At 39.9% G+C, this 13,097-nt stretch overlaps 1 protein-coding gene across 4 annotated transcripts in view; it reads left to right on the top strand.

Moving 5' to 3' along the window:
* LOC135965039 (uncharacterized) overlaps positions 1–13,097 on the top strand; it is a 44,773-nt gene that overhangs the window by 10,144 nt on the left and 21,532 nt on the right. The window contains exon 3 of one of the 4 annotated variants that reach the window (XR_012417541.1): positions 7,635–7,797. The exons of 2 other annotated variants lie outside the window; for them this stretch is intronic. The gene's annotated coding sequence lies outside the window, so the exon portion shown is untranslated. Of the gene's footprint in view, positions 1–506; positions 3,752–7,634; positions 7,798–13,097 lie in introns of those variants that run through there. One more of the 4 variants, XR_010577879.2, reaches the window with a different exon arrangement.

The following is a 13,097-nucleotide window of genomic DNA, read 5'->3' as shown; positions in this document are numbered from 1 at the left end:
CTGCACAGGGGCTGTGCCCATGGGAGGGGGCCCAGTGTTAGTCAGGGCACTAAATAAGCATTAAATTCGTGAAACTCTGAGATAAACATTTGGTGCTTGAACAAGGCAGGGGTTAGGTGAACCGACCTCTGTGCAGTTGAAAATTCCACACGTAACTTTTAACTCCCCCAAATCTCCACTGCTAACAGCCTACTGTTGATCAGAAGCCTTACCGATAACATAAAGAGTTAATTAACACATATTTTGTATGTTATATGTATGACATACTGTATTCTTACAATAAAGTAAGCTAGGGAAAGGAAAATGTTAAGAAAATCATAAGGAAGAGAAAATATATTTACATGACTTAGCCACTCCACCCATCCCTATATGCACAAATATTCTAACTTTTGGAAATTATATTTTCTGAATGTTTGCCACCATTTCAATAAAATGATATCTGCTCTTGAAAAAAATGTTAATAAAATAATATCTGCCCTAGAAGCTAATTATCCAACCTTTATTAGGTTCATCAAGTGGAAGTGGACCATCATAAAGGTCTTCATCCTCATCATCCTCACGTTGAGCAGGCTGAGGAGGAGGAAGAGGTCTTGTTGTTTCAGGGGTGGCAGAGGCAGAAGAAAATTCATGTATAAGGCTGGGTGCAGTGGCTCACACCTGTAATCCCAGCACTTTGGGAAGCTGTGGCAGGTGGATCACGAGGTCAAGAGATCGAGACCATTCTGGCCAACATGGTGAAACCCCGTCTCTACTAAAAACACAAAAAGTAGCCGGGTAGGGTGGCGGGCGCTTGTAGTCCCAGCTACTCGGGAGGCTGAGGCAGGAGAACGGCGTGAACCTGGGAGGCGGAGCTTGCAGTGAGCTGAGATCGCACCACGGAACTCCAGTCTGGGTGACACAGCGAGACTCGTCTCGAAAAGAAAAGAAAAGAAAAGAAAAGAAAAGAAAAGAAAAGAAAAGAAAATGCACGTGTAAATGGACCCATGCAGTTCGAAGGCATGTTGTTCAAGGGTCAACTGTATATGCATACACTGTCTCTCCCTAGAGCATGTGTCTGTAAACCAGTTATCATGACTACCTAGTATAATTGATTAAAAGTACAAAACACATGGGGATTGTTTGATTTGCAAGGATCAAAATCCGTTCAAATGGGCTCAAGCCAAAAGGGAAGTTATTGGAGAGAAGCTCTGATAGCTCATGGAACAGCAGGAAGGATAGCCAGGTCTTGAGGGACAAGACCAAGAACTCCAGGACCCCCAGGGAGTCTCTCCATCTCTCTTTCTTTGTGTGCTTACATGATTGATATCTAATATTCTCTAATATTCTCTGCCCAACCTTTTAATCCTTTTTCTGCAGATCAGCTTTCTCTGGTCTACCACAGCCATTGCCCTGGATCAGGTTTCCTGGACTCCAGACTTGTGGAGATGGAGATGGTGCAGAAAGTTCCCTAGGAGAGCTTGCAGGAAAAATATCTGTAACGTAGGGCAGGAAGAAGGATTGGATCCTGGGAGAAATTAAACTATGGTACAGCAGCAACGGAGTCCCCAGCCAATTCTTCAGGGAGTTCTAGGCCAGACCTTTTAACTGCTCCCGTTGACCAGCCATTGGATGCTGGCTGTCCCTGGCTAGAGGGACATATCTTTAGACAAAGTGAATCCCTTTGGTCAAGGGTGATTTCTGGGGAGAATCTCTGCTATGAATAGTCAGTAGCTAGCACCCTTGCAAGGGGGATGATGAGCCCTGGGTTCATCATTCAGCTGCCCAGCCCAGCTTGACCTCATGTCTCATCTCAAACACCAACTGAGACTAAAGGGAGTCCCTGTGTTCCACTTCCAAATTCCCATGAGCATCTCACTGGATTAGGTGTCTTTTTCCTGTTCTGATAAGCTCTCGCCCTGAAAGTCAGGTCACGAGACACATTACCCACTGGGTATTAACTAACACATTTGCTAATAATCAATTAGCAAAAACAATTTGTCTTTGATGATAAATGCAGATTTGTCTTTTAATAATAAATGCAAGTCAGCAGAGGTTGGATAATCAGTTTTTAGGGCAGATATTACTTTATTAACATTTTTCGTTCAAGAGCAGCTATGACTTTATTGAAATAGTGGCAAACATTGAAATGGTGGCAAACATTCAGAAAAATATGATTTTGAAAAGTCAGATAGGTGGGGTGATAAGTCATGTAAAAACAAGCAAGCCCACATTTATCCAGAAGACAAGTGAATACTTATCTTTATTATTAATTCTTTTATTATTTATTTATTTATTTATTTATTTTTTGAGACAGTCTTGCTCTGTCACCCAGGCTGGAGTTCAGTAGCATGATCTCGGTTCACAGCAACCTCTGTCTCTCAAGTTCAAGCGATTCTCATGCCTCAACCTCTCGTGTAGCTGGGATTACAGGCACACCACCACACCTGGCTAATTTTTGTATTTTTAGTAGAGATGAGGTTTTGCCATGTTGGCCAGGCTGGTCTTGAACTCCTGACCTCAAGTCATCTGCCTGCCTTGGCCTGCCGAAGTGCTGGGATTCCAAAGTGCTGGGATCTCAGAGTGGCGTGAGTCACTGGGCCTGGCTAATATTTACCTTTTAACAGCATATTTTACCCTTTTGTTTACAACATCTTTAGTTTTGCCTTTTCCGGAATGTCGTGGAGTTGGAATCATACACCATGTCACCATTTCAGACTGGCTTAATTCACTTAGCAATGTGCATTGAGGATTTATCACGTCTTTGTGCGGCTTGATAGCTCATTCCTTTTTACTACTGAATAATATTTGGTTATATAAATATATTGCAGCTAGTTTATCCATTCATCTATAGAAAGCCAGAAAAGGGGTCTCGAGCTAGACTCCAAGAGAGGGTTCTTGGATCTTGCACAAAAAGGAATTCAAGGCAAGTTGCAGAATGCAGTGAGAAGAGTTGGTTTATTGAAAGCTACCTAGATACAGAGTAGGGTGTCTCAGAAAGCAAACAGAAGAATGCACCATCTTTGTTTGAGATTTTTCTTATGTAGAGGTCTTGTCTATTACGAGACTAAACTAAGCTGTGCCTGTGTGTGGGTGGGTTGACAGCATGACAGAATTTATTATTTGATTGATTGAAAGAAAACTATCTTGACAGTTTAGTGTGTAAGTACATCAAAGCATAACTATAGTTATCTTGAAAACATATCTCGTTATGGCTATTGGAACATCTGGACTTTCTGTTGCTGTAGGAGTTTGTTCTTGCAGGCATTACCAAGGTACCTCCTTAGCTTTGTAAGTGACTGGTAAGCAATGGTAGTTTTAAGATGAAGGAGATTTTAAAATGGTGTCATCCTCCTAGTTTTAAGATGGAGGTGATTTAAAAATGGTGTTGGCCAGGAGCTGTGGCTCATGCCTGTAATCCCAGCACTTTGGGAGGCTGAGGCGGGTGGATCATGAGGTCAGGAGTTCGAGACCAGCCTGAACAACATGGTGAAACCCCATCTCTACTAAAAATACAAAAATTAGCCTGATGTGGTGGTGCACGCCTATAATCCCAGCTACTTAGGAGGCTGAGGCAGCAGAATCGCTTGAATCCAGGAGGTGGAGGTTGCAGTAAGCCAACATCGTGCACCGTTGCACTCCAGCCTGGGCGACTCTCTGAAAAAGAAAAGAAAAGGTGTCATCCTAGGCTCCTGCTTCCCTAACAGAAATACATCTTGGTTACTCACAGCTTTTGGTCATTATGAATAAAACTGCTATAAGAAATCACACACAGGATTTTGTGTGGATATAAGTTTTCAGATCAGCTGGGTAAATTCCTAGGAGTGTGATTGCTGGATTGTTATATGTAAAATGTTTATTTAGAAACAGAATGCTTGTTCCCTGGTGCTGCAAATATATAGCACTTTAACATACATTTAATTCTCTCAGCAAGGCCAATTTTACTTTCTGCAGAAAGGGTGCTCATCGCAGATTAACAGTGGCTACAGCACACCTGAACAAAGGAAGGAAGTGATTTTTATCCCTTATGCAGTTTGTCTCTGCTACTGTGTCCTGTCTCCATTGGCTGGAGCCAGACCTCACAATCTAAACTAAAACCCGATTGGTTAACAGTTTAAAACTTTTCTAAATAGGTGAAAGTAATGGAAAGACAAAGGAAAAGAGGAAGTTGCTTATGTCAAAAAAGGAAGGGGCATAGGCTGCAAGCTAGAACATACCTGTGAGCGTGTCCAGCACAAATATCTTGGTTAAGGTACAAGGACATAGAACGTACTACATGCCTGTGAGCATGTTTAACAGCTACATAGGATAGGCTTAACAAAGAGTTATTAGCACAAAGCAAGGAGGCCTGAAGGAAGTTAGTTTTTAAAAGAAACTATTATTTTTAACTCTTATGATTTATTCTTTAACAAGAAGGGAAACTTTGAAGAGGAACTTTTACTTTCTACATGGATCATATAAGAAGACTATGGTTAGTTTTGTAAGAAGCTGCCAAACTGTCTTCCCAAGTGGCTGTACCATTTTGCATCCCCAGCAACAATAAATGAGAGCTCCTGTTGCTCTGTGCTGTTACCAGCAATTGCTGTTGTGGCTTTTTTCAGATTTAAGCCATTCTAATGGGTATGCAGTGGTATCTCATTGTTGCTTTAATTTGCATTTCCCTAATGACAAATGATATTGAGCATCTCTTCTTGTGCTTAATTGCTATCTGTAGATCTTTCGCCCATTTTTACTTGGCTTTATTGTATTATTGATGAGTTTGTAAGAGTTCTTTGGATATTTTGAGATGACTGGATTTTTGCTATTTGATTCCTGCTTACTTAGAATTAACCCTGCAAGGCCTGAAAAGCTTCTTCTCCCACCCTCATTTCCTTTCACACAGTGGTGGCAAATGGCAGCTACCATCAGTTAGCTTTTGTTGAAAGACCAGATTTGGTAAAAGGTGGTTTAGGGCTGTAAAACGTGTGAAAAGGCAGGCTATAACATCTTTACTTAAAATACCTCCTCTATTAAAGGGACCATTGGTTTCATCCAGTGTGGTTCTCAACTCTGGGTGCACATTAGGACCACCGGGGTAACTATTAAAAATACTGATGTCCTAGCCAATATCTTAAAATTTTTTATTTATAATTTTTTCTTTTTTAGAGATAGAGTCTTGTTCTGTTACCTAGGGTAGAGTGCAGTGGCACCGTCATAGCTCACTGCAGCCTTGAACTCCTGAGCTCAAGCAATATTCCTGCCTCAGCCTCCTGACCACCAGGTCTGGCTTATTTTACTTTATTTTATTATTTTATTTTTTGTAGAGATGGAATTTTCCCTATATTGCCGAGGCTGGTCTCAAACTCCTGGCCTCAAGTGATCCCGCTACTTCAGTCTCCCAAAGTGCTGGGATTAGAGGTGCAAGTCATATCACCCAGCCCAATATCTTAAAATAATTGTTGATATCAATACTTCAACATCAACTAAAACCATATTAGACACTGCTACATATCCACTTAAATGGCTACAATAAAAATCATTGATCAAGTCAGGTGTGGTGATGTGTACCTGTGGTCCTACCTGCTCAGGAGGCTGAGGTAGGAGAATTCCTTGAGCCCAGGAGTTTGAGACCAGCCTGGGCAACATAGCAAACACAGCAAGACCCTGTCTAATTAAAAAAATATTGATCACACAAAGTGTTGTAAAAGGATATGGAGGAACTGGAACTCTCATCCAGGCTGGTGGGAATGGAAATGGTGCAACTTCAGAACACAGTTTAGCAGTTTATTAAAAAGTTGAACATACACCCAGTATATGACCTAGCCATTCCAATTCTAGGTATCTATCCAAGAGAAAGAAAAACACACATTGACACAAAGACTTGTACGTGAATGTTCATGGCAGCATTATTTGTAAGAGCCCTAAATTGGAATCAACCCAAGTGTTCATCAATAGGTAAATGGATGAACAAAGTGTGTGATATTCATATGGTGAAATGCTACTCTGCAATAATAAGAAGTAAACTTCTGATACAACGTGGATGAATCTCAAAATAATTAGGCTGCATGAAAAAAGCCAGTTCGTAAGAGGATCATGTGCGATTTTATATAAATTACACATGCGTGACATAAATATGTGATCACATTTATATAAAATTTTTGAAAATTTAAACTAATCTATAGTAACAGAAAGCACTGGGAAGGGGAGAGATGAGGGAAAAAAAAAGGATGACAAAGGGCCACAAGAGGGCTTAGAAGTAATGAACATGTTCATTATCTCGTTTTTTTGTGATGGTTTCCAGGGATCTTGATATCAAGACTTCAACATCAGCTAAAACCATATCAGACACTACTGCATATCCACTTGAATGGCTACAATAAAAAACATTGATCAAGTCAGGTGTGGTGATGTGTACCTGTGGTCCCACCTGCTCAGGTGTACATATGTCAAAACTGACCAAACCGGACACTTTTCATATGTGCAGTTTACTAAATGTCAATTGGACCTCAATAAAACTGTGTAATATATTTTTGTACCTTGACCTGTTATCCAATTCATGCTGTCAAAAAAATCTAATGTTTTAAATCTATAAGCTAAATTTTAGTTACAATCTTATTTATCAACAATAAGGGAGAATTTAAAAATCTGCAATATCACTTCATGTTCTCACATAAAAGTGGGATGGAACATTGGGTACACATGATTATAAAGATGGGAATGAAAGATCCTGGGCACTACAGGAGTAGGGAGGGAGGGGGGAAAAGGGTTGAAAAACTATCTATTGGGTACTATGCTCATTGTCTGGGTGACAGGTTCGATTGGACCCCAAGCCTCAGCATCATATAATATACCTTTGTAGCAATTCTGCACATATATCCCTGGAATCTAAAATAAAAGGTGAAAAAGAAAAAACTCTTTAATATTAATATTTTTCACACATATTCATAAATAGAGAAGAATCTACGGTATAGATTAATTAATTTAATTTAATTTAATTTTTGAGACAGGGTCTTGCTCTGTTGCCCAGGCTGGAGTGCAGTAGTGCAAACGTAACTCACTTAAATCCCCTACCTCCTGGGCTCAAGCACTTCTCCTGCCTCAGCCTTGCAAGTACCTGGGATCACAGGTGTGTACCACCTTGCCTGGTTAATTTTTTATTTTTTTGTAGAAATGGGATCTTGTTATATTGCCCAGGCTGGTACCAAACTTCTGGCCTCAAGCGATCCGCCCCCCTCAGCCTCCTGAAGTGTTGGGATTATAGCTATGAGCCACTGCACTGGCCTAGACTTTTTATAACTTAACATTTTGTTGTTGAAAGCCTTGATCTGAAATATAAATCAAAGAGAGAGAAAAAGAGTGAAAAGTCAAAACTGTATTGGAAGAAATGTGAAATCAAATACTATGAATTTTCTGGAAGTTCAGTCCAATACCGTAGGCTACAAAAGGCAGTGGGATGTTGTGGAGACTTGCTGCCTTATACCTACTGTAGGAGGGTGTTGAAGTAATCATACATGCTTTACTACAGCAAAGAGGTTTTTGTATCGGAACTGAATACAACAAAAAAGGAGAAGATTTAAGAAATGCTAATGTTACCTATTTAAAAAGTTTAGAACACAAGTTTTATTAGAGGGCTTTTTCATCCAACCAACTTAAAGTACCTGTATTGTCTTCTTTGCTAGATCTCTACGACTTCTGGTAACAGAAGCCAAAGCATACAAACTCCTCAGACTGTCTAGTGAAACTCCATCAATAATAGGAGAGTTCCTACCAGTTCCAATTTAAATACTTTTCTGTATGTGTGTATGTCAAGATTGTCATAGTTTGATTAACGTAAGAAAGAAATGTGCATGAGAATGTATTGCAATGCTGCAATACTGACCCTGTTTCATATTTCATTTATTTGTTTATTTATTTATCTAATGAGATGGGGGTCTCACTAAGCTGCCTGAGCTATTCTTGAATGTCTGGACTCAAACAATCCTCCTGCCTCAGCCTCCTGAATATTAGGTCTGTTCACTAATTTAGAACCTCAAATTAGTATTTGATAGCTTTTAATGGGGACCGAGTCATTTTCAAATGTTGGCCACAAACACTGTCGAGTTGGATACAAGTCAATACAAACTATTTCCCTAAGGCACTTAATGTTATCAGCAGGTCTTATTCAATTAAAGTGTTTAAATTATGATTTTCATTACCTTAAACTATTTTACTTATCTTTCTTAGAAATGAAAGAAAACTAGTTTGAGAAAATTCCTGCATTTTAAAAGAAATCTCTATTTCAGCCAGACATGGTGGCTCACACCTGTAATCCCAGTACTTTGGGAGGCTGAGGTGGGTGGATCACCTGAGGTCAGGAGTTCGAGACCCACCTGGCCAACATGGCAAAACCCCATCTCTACTAAAAATACAAAAATTAGCTGGGCTTAGTGGCACACACTTGTAATCCCAGCTACTGGGCAGGCTAAGGCAGGAGAATCGCTTGAACCCAGAAAGTGGAGGTTGCAGTGAGCCAAGATCACGCCACTGCACTCCAGGCTGGATAACAGAGCGAGGCTCCATCTGAAAAAAATAAAAAAAAAATAATAAATAAATAAAATGAAATAAATTTCTATTTCAATGAGAGGCTTGTAGAAGAAGATATTAGTAGATTTGTGTTGCAAATTTATGATATAATAGTTTGGCTCTGCATGTAACAGTAACTATTATTGATTATTATTTTCCTTCTGTGAACATTAACTTTATGAATTATGATTTTTTCATTTTTACAATAAATCTATTCTTAATAGAAGATTTTAAGTTTTAATTTACATACTGAGAAATGCATCTTTTTTAAGTGTACAATTTACTGAAGGTTTTTCCCCTTTGATGATGTTTTTAATTTTGATGAAGTTCAAGTTATCAATTTTTTCTTTTATGGTTGTTTTTTGTGTGTGTCCTACCTATGAAATCTTTGCTGTCTGCAGGATCACAAAGATTTTCTTTTGTTTTCTTCTAGAACTTTTATAGTTTTAGCTATAGTTTAAATTTATGCCTAAGATCAATCCTGAATTATTTCTATGAGTGGTGGGAGGTAGAGGTTGAGATTCAATCTATTTTCATGCATTTATTCAGTTGTCCAAGCATCATTTGTTGAAAGGATTTCTCTGGTTTAGCAGTGGTGTGGCTTGGGTGAGTTGGTCTAATTCTAGAGTTCAGTGATAGAAAGCCCAGCTGGCTCTCACACAAAGCTACACACCCCACCTCTAGTCTAGCTTTTATGATTAAGAAGGTGATATTTTGGTTTCCAATAATCATTCACTTGTCTTTTGTTCAATATATTCAGAACTCAGGTGGGGAAGCGAGATGCTACTTACAACCCCTCCCATGAAGGGGCCCAGGTTCAAAGCCAGAGGCTAACTAGTTACAGGTCCAGGCTCCACGATGTTTCTGTTGCCTTCTTCCTCCTTGGGTTGTTAAGTTACATACAGGCCACAGCTCTACGTAGTGTTTGGTTGAAGCACTTTTTTCCCCTTCATCTTCTTTTCATTGGAAAATGTCCTTGTTAACAGATAAGTTTTAAAAATAATAAACTACAATTCTCATGCAAATATAAAATCCATGCTCGTCGAAGATTTTATTTGATTCATTAACTAATGAGGGAACGAGAAAGATGTTACAGTTGTTTCAAAGAAGCACATGTTTATATGCAATAAAGAAATGTTGAAATGAATTTACAAACAGATAAAAAAACTGGTTTATCTCCAATACCATAATCCATTACATTTCACCAGACACAAGTCAATTGCATTTTTGTGAGCAAGAATCATTTGCACTATTACTGGTTTTTTAGAATTTACTGTCTTTGAGAGGTGCAAAGCCTCTCAAAGATAGTGAAAGATGGAGATAACCAGGATGGTAAAGCTAGACAGGACACCCACTAATCTTTTTTATCCATTTCGAAGTCTTTTGTAATTTTTCCTGACACTTTCTACCCTCACCCAGCTTCACATGATGAGCCTAGTCCTGTTCTCTGCTACAAGAAGTCTAGCCAGCTACAGTTACATTTACTTAGTTTTATTTAATTGCCTTCTTGACCTTTCCACTTGAGTATTTAAGAGGCATCTCAAACTGAATATGGATAAAACAAAACTTTTGATTTTTTTCTTAAGCCAATTCTACCCCCAGTTTTTCTCATCTCAGTAGAAGGCATCTCTTCAGTCCGAAACCCATGAACCATCATTGATTATTTCCTGTTCCTCATCTAATGAATTAGCATCGCTTTATATATACCCTTTTCTTTGTCTCTATCCTCACTTACTTAGACAAAGCCCCATGAACTATTCCTTGGGCCGCTTCAATAACTTCTCAGCTGGTCTTGTCCCTTACCCTCTCACCCTCGATCCATTTTCCACACAGCAGGCTGCATTAGCTTTAAAAAATATAGACAAGTAACATTTACCAATGCTTTTGTAGAGACAAGGTCCCACTATGTTGCCCAGGCAGATCTCAAACTCCTGGGCTCAAGCCATCTTCCCTCCTCAGCTTCCCGAAGTGCTGCAATGACAGGGGTAAGTCACCATGCTTGGCAAATAAATCATTTTAAAACAGCCTTATGCTGGGCTATTATTGTTGCTCTCTTTCTTTTATAAATGAAAAAACTGATATGTGGATTTTAAATAATATGCCTACACTCACCCATTTAATAAACGGTAGCAATGATATTTAAATCTAGGTCGTCTGATTCTGGAGCTTGGACTACTAACCACTGTATGTCCTGCTTCACTGAACAAGTTAGATTTGTCATTCCTTGCTTACATTAAATTTCAACTTGCCCTTGTGCTTAGAATAAAACTTGGTCTCCTTGCCAGACTTACAAGATCTGATGCCAACTCCACCTCTCCAACCTCATCTCGTAGCTGTCTCTCCCCATAACAAACAAAATTCAAGCCTTACTGGCATTTTCTTCTCTGTTCCTGAGTATTTATTTATGTAGAGACAGAATCTTGCTCTGTTGCCCAGGCTGGAGTGCAGGGGCGCCATCATAGCTCACTGCAGCCTCAAACTTCTGACCTCAAGCGATCCTCCCACCTTGGCCTCCCAGAGAGCTTGGATTACAGGCATGAGCCCCCACATCTGACCTTTTCCTGAATATTGGGAACCTCTTTGCTGCTTAGAATGCATACCTCCTGACTCTTTGCTGAGCGGTGTCTCTGACCTTTTTGGTCTCAGCTTAAAGAAGGTCTCTTGCTCCTGTTGGGTAAGCTCCCTGAAGACACCGGGGCATAGCTGTAGTAGGGGTTAGTGGGTGTGTGGGAGGTAGAGAGCTGAGGGAACATAGGGAGTCTTCATTTCTCCGAGCACATTGTTCTAAACTGGTTCTTCCTTTTCTAAGAGAGGTAGTCTGAAGCAGTCAATTTAAACACCCAGATCAGACTGTGAAACACAAGGAGAAAGAGGTCAGAAGATGACTCTGTGGTCTTACCCGCACCTGAACTGTAAAATGACGCCAATCACAATGCCTTCCCGCCGTCATCACAAGGTTGGTGTGCAGATGGCAACATATTCAAGACTGCTTTGACAGCGGTAAACAGGAACAGATGTGAGTAACTTCAGGCGAATGTGATCTTCACACTCTAGTGGTGCCTTCTCTTGTGAACTGTGCCCAGGACCAGGCAGTGAGGCCAACATGCTTAGAGAAGACCTCTATGAGCATGTCATTGTCCCATTCTGGGGACCTCAAAGGCTCTGCAATCTATTTCTGCTCATGGCAGCAATCTTCAGACACTATGCAATATTCTTCCAATGAACATAGCAAATAAATACATTTTATTTTATTATTATTATTGTTATTTTGAGACAGAGTCTTGCTCTGTCACCCAGGCTGGAGTGCAGTGGCCCGATTATAGCTCATTGTAACCTTGAACTCCCAGACTCAAACGACCCTCCCACCTCAGCCTCTTTAGTAGCTGGGACTACAGGTATATGCTACCATGCCCAGCTAATTCTTCTAATGTTTTGCTGAGCTGGGATCTCGCTATGTTGCTCAGGCTGGTCTCAAACTCTTGGCCTAAAATGATCCTCCTACATCAGCCTCCCAGAGCACTGAGGTGATCCACCCACCTCATCTTCTCAAAGTGCTGGAATTACAGGTGTGAGCCACCACACCTGGCCCAGAAATACACTTTAAATGAGAAACTTTTCTCTAGTTTACATCAGTCTAGAATTCCCTTCTACCCTCTATTCTTTAGTATATTTCTCTGCCTTCCTCTCCTCTCTCCCTACCTTCTCTCATTCCTCCCACCCTCCCCTTGTTCATTCCCTCCCATCTTTGCTAAGATTAAAGAAGGAATCTGGTCAAAGTGGAAAACTCCATATGAGTAAATGAATTTCAAGCACAGAAAAATATGTGGTAGTAGATATTTTCAATATTAACCATGAACGATATTAGAAGGTGTTGGTGTAATTGAATGACACCAAGCAGACCCCAAAAACGCTACCTCGGTTACTTCTCATTTGGTTTGCTTAATTCAGTTTTATATCCAACAACTTCAGGTAAAAGTATAAAATCATTCATTACTAAAAGTTTAACTTTTTAGCTAGACCCATATAAAAATATTTCTCCACTTCTTAATTGTAATTTGTTCTCAATGAAACCATCTTGTTGTTCTCTCCTGGAACCACATTTACAATTAGTCAATGAGATAATATTTAGTCAAATCTTCGTTTCTGTCAGCAGTCCTCCATGATTTCAGCTTTCATTTATTAAAATCTCAACTGATTCTAAGTTATTTCTGTTATTCTTTCAAAAGGAATCTTTATCAAATTTTTTCAGACTATCTTTCATGGTGATATAATTCTCTTGCATTTGAATCTTATGAAGTTAATCCCAGCAAACCTCCTTGGTCTTAGCATCTCTAAGTGTCTTGACTTCAGCTCTCAGTGTCTTTTCTTCATTATTCTGGACACAGAGGAGAAACATGTCGTGCTGGGGCTTTCTACGTCATGTTGGGGCTCGGGGACTGTGAATGGCATTTTCCAGCCTACTGGCTTCAGTTTGCCATGCAACTATATTTACCAGCTGTGAGGGTATGGGGGACACTGGCATCCTCCAAGGGCATCCAGATGAGCATCAGGGCATGAGTCCACCTGACTCAGAACTCTGA

This window comes from Macaca fascicularis, chromosome 9, assembly GCF_037993035.2.
Source record: "Macaca fascicularis isolate 582-1 chromosome 9, T2T-MFA8v1.1".
NCBI classification, from domain to species: domain Eukaryota; kingdom Metazoa; phylum Chordata; class Mammalia; order Primates; family Cercopithecidae; genus Macaca; species Macaca fascicularis.
This window is presented reverse-complemented; position numbering and strand designations above follow the sequence as displayed.